The sequence below is a fragment of the Schistocerca nitens genome, chromosome 1 (genome assembly GCF_023898315.1).
Source record: "Schistocerca nitens isolate TAMUIC-IGC-003100 chromosome 1, iqSchNite1.1, whole genome shotgun sequence".
In the NCBI taxonomy this organism is placed as follows: domain Eukaryota; kingdom Metazoa; phylum Arthropoda; class Insecta; order Orthoptera; family Acrididae; genus Schistocerca; species Schistocerca nitens.
Genome location: NC_064614.1, coordinates 997,400,470 through 997,415,439, shown reverse-complemented (window position 1 = coordinate 997,415,439; position 14,970 = coordinate 997,400,470). Strand labels below are relative to the sequence as shown.

The 14,970-nt window shown below is 41.7% G+C and overlaps 1 pseudogene; it reads right to left on the bottom strand.

Moving 5' to 3' along the window:
* Positions 1 to 754: 754 nt before the first annotated feature.
* LOC126206264 (5S ribosomal RNA) lies at positions 755 to 872 on the bottom strand (annotated as a pseudogene).
* Positions 873 to 14,970: the final 14,098 nt, after the last annotated feature.

Here is a 14,970-nt window from a genome sequence, read left to right as displayed (position 1 = left end):
TCCGGTTTTATTAATTCTTCTGCTAAATTAAGTCAGAGTGTAGCGAAATTTATTACTTCTGACAAACATTCAGTTTTCACACAACACATGTCAACCTTCAGTTGCCACGCTTTTAGTGCTAATTATATGTGCATTAATCTTTCATTTTCAGTTGTTATAGTAATTGTCCATAGGACTGGCGACCGTAATTTTCCCCAAATCTCAAATATCTAATTACCGCCAATTAATTGTTAACGTAATGAACGCACATTTACTTTCTTTATTAATTTTACCCTTTTCCTCAAAATTAATATCCACCAATTTCATTTGCATTTTTCCTTTCATTTAAATGTAACCCTTTCCTCCCTCTTTACCGACAAATTAGCTTCGGTGACGATTGCTTTTCCCAAATTTCCATTAGGTGCACGCGGTTTAATTTTTGACTATCATTAAGGTTGATAAGTGAGGGGGAGGTTACAGACTATGTACTACTTACGACGGGAATACGGTTTTGCACCTACGAGCTCTTCAGTTGTAAAGTTACGTATGTCATTGACTAACGATTAAATGTAAAGCACTCCGTCTTCAGGCCACGAATGGCCTACCGGGACCATCCGACCGCCGTGTCATCCTCAGTGGAGGATGCGGACAGGAGAGGCGTGGGGTCAGCACACCGCTCTCCCAGTCGTTATGATGGTATTCTTGACCGAAGCCGCTACTATTCGGTCGAGTAGCTCCTCAATTGGCATCACGAGGCTGAGTGCACCCCGAAAAATGGCAACAGCGCAAGGCGGCCTGGATGGTCACCCATCCAATTGCCGACCACGCCCGACAGCGCTTAACTTCGGTGATCTCACGGGAACCGGTGTATCCACTGCGGCAAGACCGTTGCCTCAATAATTAGATGTGCTTTCATGTAAAAAGCTGTACCGAGAATCTTACCTCACCTGCTCCTTCTCACTTCCTACATTCGGCCAACCTTTCAGTTTTCAGGAGCAGATCCACGCGCCGCCTTCCAGGCGGGATACAAAACAGTGTGTGTTTGTTTCAAGTAGAAACTGAGTACGCCAACTCCATGTTAGTTTTCTGTCAAAGTATGCACAGGCAGTTTAACTTGCAGTTGTGTAAGGAATTTGTACTGGCCACGCTGTATTCAGTCGCCAGAGGATTATGCCTTGCCGTCGTGAATATCAGCATTACAAACTTTGTGGGCGATAGAGTAAGTCCACTTCCAAAGCTCTCTTTGCCAAGCATTTCACACGCATAGTTTATCCTTAACTTTGTCATCCAAAATCCACGGATCATAACCAAATCCAAGGTATGTCGACGGTCTTCTGAGACTCTGAAGGCTTTATTCTGTTTGGTGTCCTCACTCATTGATCTACACTCACAGAAGTGAAGAAGCGACTTCAGCGTGTTTGTCGCCACAAAAATGCAAACGAACTCTTCCTTCTCCATGACAATGCAAGACCTCACACAAATATGCTCACAAAATTTCATTGGACTGTTCTTCCTCATTCACTCTACAGTCAAGGTGCCGCATCTTTCAACTTCCATCTGTTCAGTCCAATGAAGGATCTGCTGTGTAGGAAGCAGTACGTGGATGAGGAGGAGGCTGTTGATGCATCAAGGCGTTGGCTTCGACTTGGACCAATAGGATGGTACCATGCGGGCACACAAACCCTCCCAGTAAGGTCGTCGCATTGAACGGAGTTTATGTTGAAAATACGGTGTTTTGGATCCTAAATAAAACCATCCTGATTTCAGAAAAAATTGTGGTGCATTACTTATTGAACAGTCTTCGTAAAATGAGACCGATGCAAAAAAGAAACCAAAGTGATTATTATTTCTTAAGCAGCGTTGTCAAATCGCCCAGGAATGTTGGCGGGCAGTATCATTCTGTTGCAGGGCAATGTTGCTAAGGTTGTTTCGACTATACTGAAGACGTTTCGCTGGAAAGCCCTTACACATTCCGATACAGTTCCAATATCTCCCCGCGCGGTTTACATATTTTTGTAACTGAAGAAAATTCGTGGCGCCGATTTACTCCTGATAAAGTGGTGCACGTCAGGTGCAATCATAGTTGCGTAGGCAACCGCAAACTTTTTTGTCTGAAGGAAACGGCGTTTTGTCTCACTTTGGGATCAATGTATTAACATTTGTGGCAATTACCTTTAAAATAATAAGCAGTTTACTTGCTTCTTTTTCTCCTGTCTGATTTTCAATTGACTGACGCTTATGCATATATCGTCTCCTTATATTGATGGACTTCGGTGTTTAGACCAAACTTAGTCTCTAGAAGGGCGACACACGGAGCGTACAGTAAGGGATTTAATATTGCACCCTGTGGAAGGCCAGTTGTCACTATGCGAGGGACATGTAACGTGTTATCTTGGACGTATTACGTATAAGCTGAGTAACCATATACAATTCGGAAAATTTCTTTCGGGATATGTACCAGTCTGAATATTTTAACAGAAGAATGCTCAAGATTAGATGGGTCGATCACATAACTAATGAGGAGGTACTGAATAGAATTGGAGAGAAGAGGAGTTTGTGGCACAACTTGACTAGAAGAAGGTATCGGTTGGTAGGGCATGTTCTGAGGCATCAAGGGATCACCAATTTAGTATTGGAGGGCAGCGTGGAGGGTAAAAATCGTAGAGGGAGACCAAGAGATGAATACAGTAAGCAGATTCAGAAGGATGTAGGTTGCAGTAGGTACTGGGAGATGAATGAGCTTGCACAGGATAGAGTAGCATGGAGAGCTGCATCAAACCAGTCTCAGGACTGAAGACTACAACAACAATATCGTGACATTATAAGCTCTCTAAAAATCTGTATATAGCCGTCGAGTGATCCTTTGTTAGGAACGGCTTCTCTCGTATTTGGTACGTGAGAGGAACTGTAATAATTTCATAACACACTTCTCCTCAGATTGGTAGCGAATGAAACAGCAATAAACTGATGATATCGATTCTTGGTGCATTTTCTTTCTTTTGCCTACAGCTACTAAGACATTTAATACAAATACCAAAACTAAAAAAAAAATCGCAGTTGTATGAACCAAGAATTGATTCATATGCACGATAAAAAAGGGAACGACAAATCGTTTTCGCAGATGACGCAGTTAGCTATAACGAAGAACTATCTGATAAATGTTGCACAAACATTCAGTCAAATTTTGATGAAATTTAAAAGTGATGCAAAGAGTGGCATCTTTTTTTAAATGTTCAGAAACGTAAAATTGTGCACTTCACAAAGTAAAACAAAAAATCCCAGTATTGTGTGATTCCAAAATCAATGAATCACACCTAGAAACAGTCAACCTCAAATGGAAGTACCCGTGTGTAACAATTTGCAGGACAGATTCATTGGCAGGATGGCAGGAAAATGTAATCGGTCTACAAAGGACATTGCTTACATCACATTTGTGCGACCCATTCTAGAATATTGCTTAAATGTGCTGCACACATAACAAATAGGACTGTAGGGGATATTGAACCGATTCAAAGAAGGACAGCACGATTGGTCACAGGCTTCTTCCGACTTTAGAGAGAGAGTCACGGAAATACTGAAAAACTAGAACTGCTTGACACCTAAAGGTAGTCGCCAACTGTCCCCCAGAAGCCTACTTATAAAGTTTCGAGAGCCAATAGTAAGTGGGGAATCTGGAGATCTACTTCAGCCCTCAACGTATCACTCCTGCAGGGATTGCTAAAACAAGAGTAGGCTAACTACTGCGCCCACAAGGGCATTTAAAGCTGTTATTCTTCCTGCGAGGGACTTTTTCTGCCTCGTGATGACTGGGTGTTGTCTGCTGTCCTTAGGTTAGTTAGGATTAAGTAGTTCTAAGTTCTAGGGGACTGATGACCATAGCTGTTAAGCCCCATAGTGCTCAGAGCCATTTTTTTTTCTTCCTGCGAACTATACGGGAATGGATCCGGAAGGAGCCATAATAATTGGCCGGAGACTAAGTACCCTCTGTCAGGCACTTCACAGTGGTTTCCAGGATACGGTTGTAGATGTAGATCGGTCTCGTAAGATCGTTAAGTACTTTTACAACACAAAGTTGTGTTTCATGTTCTAGTTTTCATCCAGGACATTGCTGCTGCACTACAACGCCCGACGTATATAGTTTAACTACGTTAAAATAAGAAATATATTTGACAAACAAGTCTCAAGGGAATACGAGAGAAAAGTTATTTCCATAGTCCCTCATATAAGTTGAACAGCAACATGGGGACCGTCTACTGTACTGATTTTATGCAGATGACTACGAAGCGTCCATAGCGAGTACAATTTTTAAATCCAAAGGAAAGTTTTGCCGTCATAAAGTGAGCCAACGTTTGAGTGTGGACGACAGGAACAAGAAGATACAATATGTGCAAGCCTTTCATCGGTGTGTTAGCACGTACAATGTATGAAATGTTGGAAGCCAATAAACGATCTCTGTTTCGATATCTTCTCAATGCGAGGCTAGCGAGTCGAGGATTAAGTGCTCGTATCCTTATGAAGAGTAATAAAATTTTCATCGATAAGCGTCGCAGTGAAACCAGCCCTGTAGGCCTCTTTTTTGAGAGCTGTTCTAGTGATATTGACGACGTTATCGGAGAACAGAGTTACGGAGGGCTCCCTTATGAAATACGGCGCCGTTCTCACGACGCAGCATATTTACATTTCTCGACGGGCCGGCGACGCCGCCCAGATTTTAGTACCCGATAACTGCCCGGCTCAGCCGTCCGGAGCCGGAAGTGCCCGTCGGCAGGAATTTTATGGCGTTTCGTCGCTCTGTTACATGCGCCGGCGACAAAGTGTCCCAATGTGGAGCGTCTGTTAGAACACGGCCAGAAGCAAATACTAAAATACCATTTTTCTTCTGCTTATTGCCCGTGCTGGTCCCTGAATTTCTTTTCTGTACCAATAAGCTACTTATAGATTTTTAACACAATAACCTTATATCAGAGACATCAAAGGACCTGGAAGAGCACTTTAACGGAATGGACAGTGTCTTGAAAGAAGGATATAAGCTGAACATCAACAAAAACAAAACGAGGATAATAGAATGTAGTTGAATTTAGTCGGGTGATGCTGAGGGAACTAGATTAGGAAATGAGACACTTAAAGTAGTAAATGAGGTTTGCTATTTGGGGAGCATAATGATGATGGTCGAAGTAGAGAGGATGTAAAATGTAGACTGGCAATGGCAAGGAAAGCGTTTCTGAAGACGAGAAATTTGTTAAATCGAGTATAGATTTAAGTGTCAGGAAGTATTCGTATGGAGTGTAGCCATGTATCGAAGTGAAACATGGACGATAAATAGTTTGGACAAGAAGAGAATAGGAGCTTTCGAAATGTGGTGCTACAAAAGAATGCTGAAGATTAGCTGGGTAGATCACATAACTAATGAGGAGGTACTGAATAGAATTGGGGAGAAGAGAAATTTGTGGCACAACTTGGCTAGAAGAAGGTATCGGTTGGTAGGACACGTTCTGAGGCATCAAGGGATCACCAATGTAGTATTGGAGGGCAGCGTGGAGGGTAATAATCGTAGAGAGAGACCAAGAAATGAATATACTAAGCAAATTCAGAAGGGTGTAGGTTGCAGTAAGTACTGGGAGATGAAGAAGCTTGCACAGGATAGAGTAGCATGGAGAGCTGCATCAAACCAGTCTCTGGACTGAAGACCACAACAACAACGACAATAACAACCTTACATCTTTTGGAAACGAGGAAGTACCGTATTTTGCTTGAAATAAAAAAATACAGCAAAAAAGCAGTTAATCTCAGTCGATCGTTAACGATTGAAATTTCCCTCAACTAGAAGCTTACTATGAAGAACGATATCTATTAATTACTATCATTTTACTAGGAAATAAATTTTTCTTCGTATTTCGATTTTGAGTATCTCGTGACCATCGCTAAATAAACAAATTTATTTCTTTTCCTCTGTTCTTCAGTTCTTTCCTTCCTTTGCAACAATCCTTGGTCCTGTGATATTTTCCACTCGTTTCATTCGGATGACCGTCTTTCTGTTACAGAACCTCGGAATTCCTGCCACTCTTTTGTGGTATATCTGCTGCGATATCGTCCTTTATTTGACGCACTGTCTACTTGAGTTCTTCTGGAGACCTTCTTGTTCAGTTGTTTTCAACCCAACGACCATTGGCTGAAAATCCGGAGGCGAACACCAGCAGGAAACACATGAACTTGTGGAGGTGACGTCTCAACAATTCTTCCTTTACTTATTGGATCCACTAACTGTGATATTTAATATTGTCAATATGAATATGGTTTCTCTACAAGACGGCGTGAGAAGGACGGATAGGTGGGTACCCAGGATATTTTAGCATGTGGGTAAATGAGGGCCAAATTTAATTTGGTAATTATTATCACATTACTAAGAAACCTATTTTTCTTCTTCTTCGTGTTTACTGCTTTTTTAACGGATATATACGGCGCACCTGGGGAAGCCGCCATTCTTCTGGAGAGACTGTTACGGGCAAAGTTCCGGAGGGAATTCGGAAGGGCAGAAGACGTATGGGTGGCCCACGGCACAGTTCATTTCATGAGCACTATTTACCATTCTTATTACATTGTTAAAGAAACTAAAATTTTTATTTACTTGTTTGCTACGTGCAATCGCTGAAACTTCATGTTAATACCATGAAGGCAACGTTCTAATACCGTTGCTACAATTTAATATCACACTTAAGCTGAACGACGATTTTCGCTTATGCGCTTTTCGCACGCCAACGTTCCGTATAGATTCTTGGAAGGGATTTATTTCATTAAAAAAGATTAACTACGTGCCCTGAGTGTTTATTATGTAAACTTCTCAGAGAAAGCACAAAAAATGGTTCAAATGGCTACTCGCGGTACAAACCGCAGTGAATGACGCAGATGTCGATGAGGAAATTACGTGCAGGATCGACGTGAAATTTCTACAACTGATTAATTATCAACTGGCTTTAAAAGTTATGAGGAGGTGTGGCCGAGCGGTTCTAGGCGCTTCAGTTTGGAACCGCGTGACCGCTACGGTCGCAGGTTCGACATATCCTCCGTTAGCGGGAATACATGCATCCACCCTCCGTCGCATGGAATCCCTGATGCGCTGATGCAGCCCTGGAGAATGGCGTATTGTATCACAGCCGTCCACAATACGAGCACGAAGAGTCTCTACATTTGGTACCGGGGTTGCGTAGACAAGAGCTTCCAAATGCCCCCATAAATGAAAGTCAAGAGCGTTGAGGTCAGGAGAGCGTGGAGGCCATGGAATCTGTCCGCCTCTACCAATCCATCGGTCACCGAATCTGTTGTTGAGAAGCGTACGAACACTTCTACTGAAATGTGCAGGAGCTCCATCGTGCATGAACCACATGTTGTGTCGTACTTGTAAAGGCACATATTCCAGCAGCACAGGTAGAGTATCCCGTACGAAATCATGATAACGTGCTCCATTGAGCGTAGGTGGAAGAACATGGGGCCCAATCAAGACATCACCAACAATGCCTGCCCAAACGTTCACAGAAAATCTGTGTTGATGACGTGATTGCACAATTGCGTGCGGATTCTCGTCAGCCCACACATGTTGATTGTGAAAATTTACAGTTTGATCACGTTGGAATGAAGCCTCCTCCGTAAAGAGAACATTTGCACTGAAATGAGGATTGACACATTGTTGGATGAACCATTCGCAGAAGTGTACCCGTGGAGGCCAATCCGCTGCTGATAGTGCCTGCACACACTGTACATGGTACGGAAACAGCTGGTTCTCCCGTAGCTCTCTCCATACAGCGACGTGGTCAACGTTACCTTGTACAGCAGCAACTTCTCTGACGCTGACATTAGGGTTATCGTCAACTGCACGAAGAATTGCCTCGTCCATTGCAGGTGTCCTCGTCGTTCTACGTCTTCCCCAGTCGCGAGTCATAGGCTGGAATGTTCCATGCTCCCTAAGACGCCGATCAGTTGCTTCGAACGTCTTCCTGTCGGGACATCTTCGTTCTGGAAATCTGTCTCAATACAAACGTACCGCGCCACGGCTATTGCCCCGTGCTAATCGATACATCAAATGGGCATCTGCCAGCTCCGCATTTGTAAACATTGCACTGACTGCAAAATGGTTCAAATGGCTCTGAGCACTATGGGACTTAACTACTGAGGTCATCAGTCCCCTAGAACTTAGAACTACTTAAACCTAACTAACCTAAGGACATCACACACATCCACGCCCGAGGCAGGATTCGAACCTGCGACCGTAGCGGTCACGCGGTTCCAAACTGAAGCGCCTAGAACCGCTCGGCCACCCGGCCGGCGAGAAAGCACACTTCCTCATAACTTTTAAAGCCAGTTGATAATTAATCAGTTGTAGAAATTTCACGTCGATCCTGCACGTAATTTCCTCATCGACATCTGCGTCATTCACTGCGGTTTGTACCGCGAGTAGAAACTGAACGAGGCACTCAGCGCCTTTGAAACCAACCGTTCACGTTGTATCTATTATTAGGCGGCCAGTCCTCACAATTAGGATGGAGGTGCTTACACACTGCGCGGTTAGAGCTGTAATGTAAGTACCTCACACACAGCAAGTATGACATGTAGATATAGTCATACAGCAATGTCTCACTGCTGCTGCGTCGACTACAATTTGGTTCAAGAAAGCACAACAAAATAAACTGGCAGTCCATGTACGTTGCCGCTACCTGTCATTTCGCCGAATTGAAACACTCTGTCGTAGCAGTTTTGAATTTATTTGCCCGTAATATTTCTGGAGCTTAGTGAATCGTCCACAGGCTTCTTAGTGGGCCTGTCAGCATTGCCTTCGTAATTTTCTGTGTGTCACCATTTTTCTTCGAACAACATCTGATCTCTGTCGTCTTTCGTAACAAGGGCTGGAGATGGGTGTGGAATGATGTGTGTGTGTGTGTGGGGGGGGGGGGGGATGAGAGAGAGAAACGTTCTCAGAAGCGAAAATTGCGTCCAGTGTTTCTCAAGGATGTGTGACAGTACACGATCAGCCACAAACGTCAGGTACCTAGCAGCACCGTTGTGGAGCTATTTAAGGTAGAACGTCTACATAAATCTAGCCCTGGGGAAGGCAGATGATAGATGAAGCAGAAGGATGCTAAGGAAATGTAATTCATCTACGGAGAAAATTTGCTTACAAAACTTTCGTTTGACCGGTGCTTGAATCTTGATAGACGGTCTGAGCCTCTTACCAAATTGGATTAACCGGAGACAGAGAGAGAGAGAGAGAAAGAAAGAGAGAGAGAGAGAAAGAGAGGGGGAGGGAGAGAGAGATAGAGAGAGGAGGAGGAGGAGGAGGAGGAGAAGAAGAAGAAGACTCGAATAGCTGCTCTCTTCGTCAAGCCTAATATACTTCTGTAAGTAGGCTGTTTAGGTTTTTTTATTGGTAACGCCACCTCTGTATGAAAATCACTGGCTGTGCTGTGTGCAGTCTGTGGCTGCTTTGCATTGTTGTAATACTCGCCATTGTAGTGTTAGGCAGCTGGCTGCGAACAGCGCGTAGCGTTGCGCAGTTGGAGGTGAGCCGCCAGCAGTGGTGGATGTGGGGAGAGAGATGGCGGAGTTTTGAAATTTGTCATGAACAGCTATATACATATATATACATATATATATATATATATATATATATATATATATATATATATATATATATATATATGATGATATCAAGGTATATACATTGTTTGTTCTCTATTAATATCTTTCATTTGCTAACTATCCCTATCAGTAGTTAGTGCCTTCCACAGTTTGAATCTTTTATTTAGCTGGCAGTAGTGGCGCTTGCTGTATTGCAGTAGTGGGAGTAACCAAGATTTTTGTGAGGTAAGTGATTTGTGAAAAGTACAGGTTAATGTTAGTCAGGGCCATTCTCTTGTAGAGATTATTGAAAGTCAGATTGCGTTGCGCTAAAAATATTGTGCGTCAGTTTAAGGACAGTCGTGCATAATTGTTCATCGGGGATGTTTCATATGTCGACCCTTAGCCGAGGATACCTCACTGGAATCTTCTGATTTTTTTTCTTGTAGTTTGTGTAATTAGTGTAGCTTTTGTTTATTGCTAGCGCGTAATTGTAGAGAAAATCTCCTTTGTAGTTGCAGTCTTTCATTGTTGTACAGTAAAACAGTTGTGGTATGCATGTAGATTTGCACCAAGTATTTCGCAGCTGCAATTAACTAGATATTATTTTCAGTGCTATGTTATTGTGTTCCCCTATTTTTGCTCTTCAAATTGTGTTTTTCTGTGTTGTCGTGTGAAATACTGTGACAACAATGGCGTGTGAAAAACGTAATACTAGGTTCCAAAGTAAACTGAGAAATGACAGTGAAAATGAAAGCAGTGTGTTAGCGCCACCGAGTCATGAATTAACTGATGTTCAAATTAGTAATTTGGTAATTGTGCATAGGGAAATGGAGCGGGCGGCAAACAATGGCGTGGACAGGGAAACAATTAGTGAAGAGGGAAGCATTATCGATCGATCGGTCGGCAACAGCTCGCCTCAGGAATCGGGAATGACAGACCACAATATTGCAAATACTGTAGACTTAGGTTTTGGGTCCTCACCGTTTTCTCAAATGAGTCAAGACACATTTTCTGCTTGTCAAAATGTGAATGTTGCCGGTGAAAATGCACTGCCAAAAAGATAGAGAAACAGATTCCGGACACTAATACATTATTATTGCAATTAATGCAACAAATGGAACAAAATCAGAGACAAACACAGCAAAAGCTTGAAAAATTAGACACAATGGAACAAAATCAGAGACAAACACAGCAAAAGCTTGAAAAATTAGACACAATGGAACAAAATCAGAGACAAACACAGCAAAAGCTTCAAAAATTAGACACATTGGAACAAAAGCTTCAAAAGTTAGACTCAGTGGAAAATAAGCTTGAACAAACACGTGAAGATTTAACTACAGAGTTACATAACATTGCATCGAAATGTCAAAAAGTCTGTAATGATGTAAAAACACAAATTTGTGAGCATTTTCAACCTATTTTTTCGCGGCATGAAAATGCATTACAGAATCACGAAGCAGCCATAAAAGAACTGCAAATTATTGTTCATGAAAATCATGAGACCTTGCAAGCTAAAATTGACTCAGTTGCATCTACCGATTCGGTTACGCAACTTGCAAAAACCCAGGAAAACTTAAAGGACACAGTAGAAAGACACATGGAGGAAATTAGTACATTATCAGAGAAAGTAGTTGAACTTTCGGATCAGCTAAATAATTTATCTACGAAGGTAGATGATAATCTGAATGACACAAAACCGGTAGTCCTTAATGACACAGAAGAGAGCGATCAAATTAGGAAACTGAAACAAAATCTGAATCAAATTAATACGCAACACCAAGTAGAAATCCGGGAAGTACAAGATCAGCTGACACAGGTAATACAAGAATTACGTATTTCAGAGGACACTCGCGCTCCAACACGGGATGAGGGACTTAGAAATACGGAAAAGCCGCAAAATAATAACACAGGGCATTTCGGAAGCTATGAAAGAAATTGGCAATGTGCACCGAATTTTGAGATGGAACGGCCGACACGACCTAACAACGACCGATATGCGACTCGCCGACATGATGATTTTGACTATAAGCTGTTCATTACTACACGTAAATTCAAAACATTTAAGAATTCTGGCAACGACATTCATCCACAAGCATGGCTCCATCAATTCTCTCATTGTTTTCCTCCCAACTGGTCATTAGAACACAGATTAGAATTTATGTGTGGCTACTTAGAGAATGAACCAGCTGTAAGAATGCGATCGGTCATTCACGATTGTCACAGTGAAGGAGAATTTTACCATGCCTTCCTCTCAGCATATTGGTCTCAAGCTACACAAGACCGAGTAAAACATTGCATCATGATGATGAAACACTTTGAACAATCTGAATTTTCCAGTCTTGTCAAATATTTTGAAGACATGTTGCATAAGAATCAGTATCTTTCAAACCCATACAGCCCCTCAGAACTCATCCGCATTTGCTTAATCAAATTACCTGAACATTTACGACATATTATTTTGGCAGGACGTTGCAAAGACGACATTGAAGCTTTTCAGGGACTGTTACAAGAACTGGAAATTGACACTGACAATCGCGGAACGCAGGAGCACAACAATTACAGATCACATCCGTCGCAATTCCGCGATGAAAGAAATAATAACTGGACACGACAAGGCTATTCTCACAACACATATCGTGACCAAAACAGACACCACCCGTATGACAATCGTTGGCAGAGTAGTAATAATTACAGGGAAAGATCACCTCTCCGTGGTAGTCACTATCACAGAGACAATCAGAGAAACAGACAATTTGGGAACCAAAATAATTATTATCAAGGGAGACAGAATAACTTTAGACGCAACGGTCCAGCGCGCAGTTACGATTCAGGGAGAAATTCTCCACCACTTAACCAACAAGAAAGAAACTACAGGAACTACAGACATGACGACAGACGATGGGATCATAACGACAGACCTGAATTGCATCAGAACTGGCGGGATTTAAACAGGGCAGGGCCCTCTCGTCACGGTGAATTTGTAGAAGTTAGGTCTCCAAATCCCAATAACGACGCGCGCCAACAAAGAGACAATAGGCAATGACTCACACCGCTGGCAGCAACAAAACGCACTTGTGAAACTGATGACGCAGCTGCCGTAGCTAGTAATTACGTAAAAATGGAAGACATTAGGGACATCTTACTCCAGGAACACGACGTAAAACTTAACAACATTGCATATCCTGTGATTCACATTACTGTAAATGACGTAAAATTTACGGCAGTACTTGACTCTGGCAGTCCCATCTCAGTAATTAGTGAAACAGCTTTTAGCAAATGCAACAAATCGAACGATTGCCCCACACTTCCGTTACGTAAGATTAAATTACAAGGTGCAATCTTTGGAAAAAGTGTAGATGTACGCCAACAAACCAATTTAGAATTCTTTTGCCAAGGCCACAGCTTTTCTATGAACTTTCTTATTGTGCCATTATTGTCGACGGAAATTATATTGGGAGTAGACTTTTTGAATGAATACAAAGCAATCTTAAACTGTCATGATGCTGAAATAAGTTTAGAGAAAGAAGGTAAGTCAATAGCTTTGAAATTTGAAGATTGGCTCTCAAACCATGACGAGGAAATTAATCGGCTTTACTTTCTGTTAGACAACAGTTCGGAGTTTTCTACGGAACTAGACACTAACAATCACTCTGCAAGTACTGACAGGGATGATATCGACGACATATTTGATACTAATGAGTTAATTCAAAATGAAATTCAAACAATTGAGAACTGTAATGACATTGATAGGCAGGACCTTTTTGAGATTTTACTAGCACATTCCACAGTTTTTACTCCCAAAACAGGAACAATCAAGGGATTTCAATACCAATTTCGTGTTCGTGAGCATACGAAATTTTGTGTTAGACCATATGTAATTCCAGCACATTATAGGGACCGTGTTAGAACAGAAATACAATCTATGCTTGACGAGGGCATTATTGAGCCTGCAGTAAGCTCATACAACAATCCATTACATGTTGTTGAGAAGAAAAATGGATCGATCAGGCTTGTCTTAGATTCGAGACAAATCAATACTATCATTATTCCTGAAACAGACAGGCCGCAAACATTGGAAGAACTTCTTCAAAATTTTAATGGTGTAAAAGTGTTGTCTTCCATTGATATCAGATCCAGCTTTTATCAGATCGAACTTCATCCAGAATGTAGAAAATACACAGCTTTCCTTTGTTTCGGTGTTTGTTATCAGTTTCGGAAACTTCCCTTTGGTTTGAACATTTCTTCAGCAGCATTCATTCGCGGGCTAAATTCCATATTACCTGAGTTCTTAAAACGTCACATCACCTTATATGTGGACGATATTCTAATAGCAGAAGCTTCATGGGAACAACATAATCGCATCCTCAACAGTTTGTTACGTATTTTTGCAGAATCTGGAATTACAGTTAACTTGGAAAAGTCTGAATTCGGTAGGTCAAAGGTGAGGTTTTTGGGACAAATTATTTCTTCTGAAGGCACTCAGCCGGATCCTGAAAAGTTAGAAGCAATCAGAGCCATTCCAGTTCCATCCACAAAAAGACAAGTCCGCAGTTTTCTGGGTCTCGTAAATTTTTACCGTCGTTTTCTGAATATGCAAATTCGTGTTACACCAAAACTTTGTTCTCTCACTGGAAAAAACACTATTTGGAACTGGGACGAACAAGCACAATTGGAATTCAATTCTTTGAAAGAATCGCTTCTTAACGCGCCAATACTAGCTCATCCAGATCTATCACAAGATTTCTGCCTTAGCACGGATTCTTCTAAAGTCGGACTTGGTGCCCATTTATTTCAAGAAGCCATAGAAAATGACACTACTGTTCAGAAAACCATTGCTTTTGCTAGCCGAGTGCCAACAAAATCTGAAAAAAATTATTCCGTTACTGAATTAGAAGCTTTAGCTATCGTTTGGGCATTTAACAAATTCCGTTTCTTTCTTTCTGGTAAGCACGTAAAAGTATACAGTGATCATCGTGCATTACAATTTCTTATGTCTTCAAAATTAAATCATGACAGGTTAAAACGTTGGGCATTGTTTCTGCAAGAATTCCGCTTCACAATAGTCTACATTCCCGGCAAGGAGAACATTGTTGCGGACGCACTGTCACGCGCACCAGCTGGGCTTGAGAAAAGTAACATAGAAGGTAACCTCGAGAAAAATTTCAGTATTCTTTACATTCAGAAAGTCGCCTTTGAAAACTTCATCACCACATCTTTAAAGGACATTGCTCATGAACAAGATAAAGATCCGATTTGGAAAGACATCAAAAGCAAATGGCATGAAAAGACACACACACAGATTCAGCATTATTATCTGGTTAGAAACAACATACTGTTCAAACGCTGCACTGTTGATGACAAGCTATGGGTACTTTGCATTCC